Source organism: Cervus canadensis, chromosome 29, assembly GCF_019320065.1.
Source record: "Cervus canadensis isolate Bull #8, Minnesota chromosome 29, ASM1932006v1, whole genome shotgun sequence".
Lineage (NCBI taxonomy): Eukaryota > Metazoa > Chordata > Mammalia > Artiodactyla > Cervidae > Cervus > Cervus canadensis.
The window spans coordinates 22,857,799-22,864,284 of record NC_057414.1 but is presented as its reverse complement, the minus strand read 5'-3'; the positions used below and the strand labels follow the sequence as shown (position 1 = coordinate 22,864,284).

Genomic DNA, 6,486 nt, shown 5'->3' with positions numbered 1-6,486 from the left:
GGGATGAACTGGGAGGTTGGAACTGACATGTATACACACTACTATTTATACTATATAGATGACTGATGAGAACCTGCCATATAGCACAGGGAACTCTACCCAGTGCTCTGTTGACCTAAATGAGAAGGCAGACTCAAAAAGAAGGGATATAGGTATACATATAACTCACTTTGCATCAGAAACTAACACGACATTGTAAAGCAACTGCGCTCCAATTAAAAATGTAAAAAAAAAAAAAAAAAAAATGCACCCCCTGCCTACACAATATACTCTGACGTTATCCAGGAAATATAATGAGCATATTTAAGAGCCACAGTGGGCTAGATGACTTTGTCAAATGGGTGGGACGGGAGCTAGGCAGTGAAGTACTTATCCTGTGTGCCAGACCCTGCACTGAGATGTCACTTCCTCCCATGTAATCACAGCATCTCTAAGAGGTGGAAGGTGGATGGTTATCTCATTTCCAGGGAGAAAACAGGCTGAGTGATGATAAGTAACTTACTCTGTAGAAGAACTGGAACTCTGTTTATCTGATTCTAAAACCCATGCTTTTTCTGCCACACAATGCTGCAGTCACGTTAGGTTGGACTTTGCGGGGAAAATTATACATCCTTCTGCGTGAGTTATCTATTGCTAGTGTGTGACAAATTACCCCCATATTTAGCAGCTTAAAACAATGAACATCTCTCAGTTTGCATGGATCAGGTTGGTGGGGTTGGGTCCTCTGGCTCAGAGTTTCTCACAAGGCTGCGATTGACATATCTCAAATATTTATAAGAAATATTTAAAGCAAAAACTTTAGAAAGCATTATATTTAATGGTAAAATGTTGACTGTGTTCCTTTCAGATTAGGAGACAGATAAAGATGACTCCTTTCACCACGTAACATCATAGAAACCCCAGTCAGTGCAGAGAAGCGAGAGAAGTAAATCCTGAAGATTGGAAAGCAAGAACCTGGACTGATTTTACTCATAGAGAGCATTCGGTACTTAGGTCACCCAAAAGAATTCACAGATAAATGATTAGAAGTAATAAGCTGAAAAAAATTGCTGGATACAAAGTCAGTGTAAATTTATTTAATATCTATATGCACCTAAATTTAAAAATAAAAATCTTTAAAATACCAATTTAAGAGCATCAAAAATATCAATTACCTAGGACAAAAGAGTCTGAAATGCAGTACTTAGGTGCAATCTCAAAAACAACAGAAAGATCTCAGTTTGTTTCCAAGGCAAACCATTCACTACCACAGTAATCCAAGTCTGTGCCCCAACCACTAATGCTGAAGAAGCTAAAAGAGACGACTCCACATGGACATCACCGGATGGTCAATACTGAAATCAGATTGATTATACTCTTTGCAGTCAACGATGGACAAGCTCTAAACAGTTAGCAAAAACAAGACCAGGAACTGACTGTGGCTCAGATTATGAACTCCGTATTGCAAAATTCAGACTTAAATTGAAGAAAGTAGGGAAAACCACTAGGCCACTTAGGAATGACCTAAATCAAATCCCTTATGATTATACAGTGGAAGTGACAAACAGATTCAAGCGATTAGATCTGATAGAGTGTCTGAAGAACTATGGACAGAGGTTCATGACATTGTTCAGGAGGCAGTGGTCAAAACCATTCCCAAGAAAAGAAATGCAAAAAGGCAAAATGGTTGTTGGAGGAGGCCTCACAAATAGCTGAGAAAAGAAGAGAAGCAAAAGGCAAAGGAAGAAAGGAAAGAGATCCATCTGAATACAGAGTTCCAAAGAATAGCAAGGAGAGATGAGAAAGCTTTTTCAAGTGAACAATGCAAAGAAATAGAGGAAAACAATAGAATGGGAAAGACTAGAGATCTCTTCAAGAGAATTAGAGATACCAGGGGAACATTTCATGCAAAGATGGGCACAATAAAGGACAGAAACAGTGTGGACCTAACAAAAGCAAAAGATATTAAGAAGAGGTGGCAAGAATACATAGATGAACTATACAAAAAAGATTATAATGACCCAGATGACCACAATGATGTGATCACTCACCTAGAGCCAGACATCCTGGAGTGTAAAGTCAAGTGGGTCTTAGAAAGCATCCCTATGGACAAAGCTAGTGGAGGTGATGGAATTCCAGCTGAGCTATTTCAAATCCTAAAAGATGATACTGTTAAAGTGCTACACTCAGTATGTCAGCAAATTTGGAAAACTCAGCAGTGGCCACAGGACTAGAAAAGGTCAGTTTGCATTCCAATCCCAAAAAAGGGCAATGCCAAAGGATATTCAAGCTACTGCACAATTGTGCTCATTTCACATGCTAGCAAGGTCATGCTCAAAATCCTCCAAGCTTCAACAGTATGTGAACCAAGAGCTTCCAGATGTACAAGCTAGATTTAGAAAAGGCAGAGGAGCCAGGGATCAAATCGCCAACATCCATTAGATCATAAAAAAAGCAAGGGAATTCCAGAAAAACATCTGCTTCATTGACTACACTAAAACTTTTGACTGTGTGGATCACAACAAACTGGAAAATTCTTTAAGAGATGGGAATAATAGACCACCTTTCCTACCAAACAGTTAGAACCAGACATGGAACAATGGACTGATTCCAAATTGGGAAAGGAGTATGTCAAGGCTGTATATTGACACCCTGCTTATTTAACTTGTATACAGAGTACATCATGCAAAATGCCATGTTGGATGAAGCACAAACTGGAATCAAGATTGCCAAGAGAAATATCAATAGTCTCAGATATGCAGATGACACCACCCTTATGGCAGAAAGCAAAGAGGAACTAAAGAGCCTCTTGATGAAGATGAAAGAGGAGAGTGAATTAAAACTCAACATTACAAAAGGGAAAATCATGACATCCGGTCCCATCACTTCATGGCAAATAGATGGGGAAACAATGGAAACGGTGACAGACTTTATTTTGGGGGGTTCCAAAATCACTGGGAATCGTGACTGCAGCCATGAAATTAAGACACTTGCTCCTTGGAAGAAAAGCTATGACAAACCTAGGCAGCATATTAAAGAGCAGAGACGTTACTTTGCCAACAAAGGTCCATCTAGTCAAAGCTATGGTTTTTCCAATAGTCATATATGGATGTGAGAGTTGGACCATAAAGAAGGCTGAGTATCAAAGAACTGATGCTTTTGAACTGTGGTGCTGGAGAAAGACTTGAGAGTCCCTTGGACTGCAAGGAGATCAAACCAATCAGTTCTAAGTGAAATCAGTACTGAATAATCATTGGAAGGACTGATGCTGAAGCTGGAACTCTGATACTTTGGCCACCTGATGTGAAGAGCCAACTCACTGGAAAAGACCCTGGTGCTGGGAAAGATTGAGGGCGGGAGAAGGGGACGACAGAGGATGAGATGGTTGGATGGCATCACTCACTTGATGGACATGAGTTTGAGCAAGCTCCAGGAGATGGTGAAGGACAGAGAAGCCTGGCGTGCTGCAGTCCACTGGGTCACAAAGAGTTGGACACAACTGAGTGACTGAACAACAATGTGATATGTATGGATTAGATGGCTCAATGGTGTGGAGATGTCTATAGACCAAAATGGTCTATAGAGCTGATGCAAGCCTGCTAAAAAAATCAACATAATTTTTATGGAATTGACAAGATAGTTTTATAATGTATATTGAAATGCAAAAGATGAAGCATAGCCAATGAGGAAGAAGACGAAGAGAGAGTTCTCTACAAGAGAACAGGACTTTCAAAGATCATGAAGTCAGTGTGGTATTGGTGCAAGAACTCACAGGTCATTCAAGGAAACAGAATAGACCTTCCCCAAATAAACCCAGCACATCCTTGCTTTACTGCATGAAATAGTGAATAACATCTCAGACCAAAGGACCTAATTTATGGAGACCTCGTTGTAGTTTTGATTTGCATTTCTCTGATAATTAAAGATGTTATGCATCTTTTCATGTGCCTGTGGGCCATCTGCATGTCCTCTCTGGAGAAGCATCACAAGGCATGAGCTGGAGCAGACACTGTCGATGCCTTGATCCACAGCCCTGGGTTGACCTGAGTCCACAGTGGACAACTGATGCCAACAGCATCCCACTGCAAGGCTCTGCATCTGAGACCTTTATCTGGTGCCGCAGAAGCGTGTCCACTCAAGTGCAAAGCAGCTCACAGGGGATTTATGCTCTTGGGGACAACCTGCAACCACTGAGATACAGTTTCCCATCCCTCTGTGGGACGAGTGGGAGGTACATTCTACAGAGCTCTGTGAAAAGTGAAAGTGTCAGCCACTCAGTCATGTCTGATTCTTTGTAACCCCATGGACTGTAGCCCATCAGGTTCCTCATCCATGGAATTCTCAGGCAAGAATGCTGGAGTGGGTAGCTTTTCCCTTCTCCAGGGGATCTTCCCAACCCAGGGATCGAACCCAGGTCTCCCACATTGCAGGCAGATTCCCTTACCTTCTGAGCCACTGGGGAAGTGCCATAGAGCTCTTTAGAGGCTCCCCAAATGGGGTTGATTGATCCCGGTTGCCCACAGCAGCAGTCAAGGAACAATTTATTGGCTTTCTCTCTTATCACCTTGCTGGTGTACTGGTGAGACCACTAGAATGAGTCCAGCCTAAATTCTGTGCCCCAGACACCTCCCCTGCCTCAAAAGTGCTTCTCTCACAGATTAACAATCTACACTCAAGTCCTTTCTTGGGATCTGATAAGACAATCAGCAACTGCAGTCTGAGTTGTAATTAAGGATTGAATTATGTTCCCTAAAATCACATGTTGAGCAACAGCGACACAAGATGGCAGCCACCATGGGCTCGGACAATTTATGAGAACCAAATATACAGCCTTAAGATAGAACCTGGACCTAGATATCCAGAAGAAGCCCCTTGTAAGATCTGTAACAAAATTTAATCTGAATGGAGTTAATAATTCTAATGGAGTGGTGGACCCAAGAGCCATATCAGTGCTAGGAAAGTGGCAGAATTCATATAGCATCAGAGTTGTCCTTCAAGAGCTCCGGCCCCTAATGATGTCTAAAAATATGAAAACTCTTCGGCCACCCTAAAGGACAGTATTACAGCAGTTAATCAAAAAGAAAAACCATAGGCCTCCCCTACCTCCATTCGATTTAAGCAGTCTCCATTTTCCACAGTAGTAAGTTTTCTAGAAATGGAGTATAGACCTCAAAGTACAGGAAAGGGACCTCCCAATCAAAGGCAGCTTAAGATACTGTTGTTGTTGTTTGGTTGTAACTGATACTAATTTTTTGTCCACTTGAAGTATATGTTGTACTATAACAACGACAACAAAAAAAAATGTTAAAACCCTAACCCCCAGTACCTCAGAATGTGACCTGATTTAGAAACAGGGTCTTTGCAGGTGTAATTAATGAAGAAGAGGTTCTGCTGCAGTAGGGTGACCCTCAGTGCACTGTGCCTACTGTCCGTATACGAAGATAACAGAAGGATATGAGGGACAAGGGCCGCGTGAAGATGGAGACAGAGACAGGAGTGGGGCAGCTGCAAACCAAGGAACACGGGGATGGCTGCTGCCCGCTTCCACCAGAAGCTGGGAAGAGGCAGGAGAGGATTCCACCCAGAATCTTAGAGGGAGCACAGCCCTGCCAACACCTAGTTTCAGACGTACAGCCTCCAGAACTGAGAAGGAATAGCTTTCTGTGGTTTACAGCCACCCAGTTTGAGAGACTGAGTTACAGAAGCTCTCGGAAAGAAGTACACTTAGATACCCAACAGAAATACATGAATACAGATGTTGTTATTGTTCAGTCGCCCAGTCGTGTCCAACTCTTTGCACACCAGGCCTCACTGTCCCTCACCATCTCCCAGAGTCTGCCCGAGTTCACGTCCATTGCATCATGGACATGGTGATGCCGTCCAGCCATCTCATCCTCTGACGCCCTCTTCTCCTTCCGCCTTCAATCATTCCCAGCATCAGGGACTTTTCCAATGAGTCGGCTGTTCCCATCAGGTGACCAAAATACTGGAGCTTCAGCTTTAGCATCAGTCCTTCCAACGAATATTTAGGATTGACATCCCTTAATATTAACTGGTAGCATACTGGACACCTTCAGACCTGGGGGACTCATCTTCTGGTGTCATATCTTTTTGACCTTTTTTTATACAGTTCATGAGGTTCTCACGGCAAGTATACTGGAGTGGTTTGCCATTCCCGCCTCCAGTGGATCACGTTTTGTCAGAACTCGCCATTATGACCTGTCTGTCTTGGGTGACCCTGAACGGCATGGCTCATAGCTTCATTGAGTTATGCAAGCCCCTTTGCCATGACAAGGCAGAGATTCATGAAGGGGTGAATACATATATGAACCAAGAAATATATACAGAAATGTTCAGAGCAGTTATCATGGTCAGTACAAGAAGACCTGGAAACAGTTCCCACATCTGCTGACAAAATTGTGATGTCAGTGTCCTCCAGCTGTGAAAATATTTGTGGGTGGGTGCTGAGTGAATGCTGAGTGAGAGCAGTAAGAACAAAATGATGCT

General features: G+C 42.6%; 1 pseudogene; it reads left to right on the top strand.

The window, feature by feature from the left end:
• Positions 1-4,738: 4,738 nt before the first annotated feature.
• LOC122431467 lies at positions 4,739-5,052 on the top strand (annotated as a pseudogene).
• Positions 5,053-6,486: the final 1,434 nt, after the last annotated feature.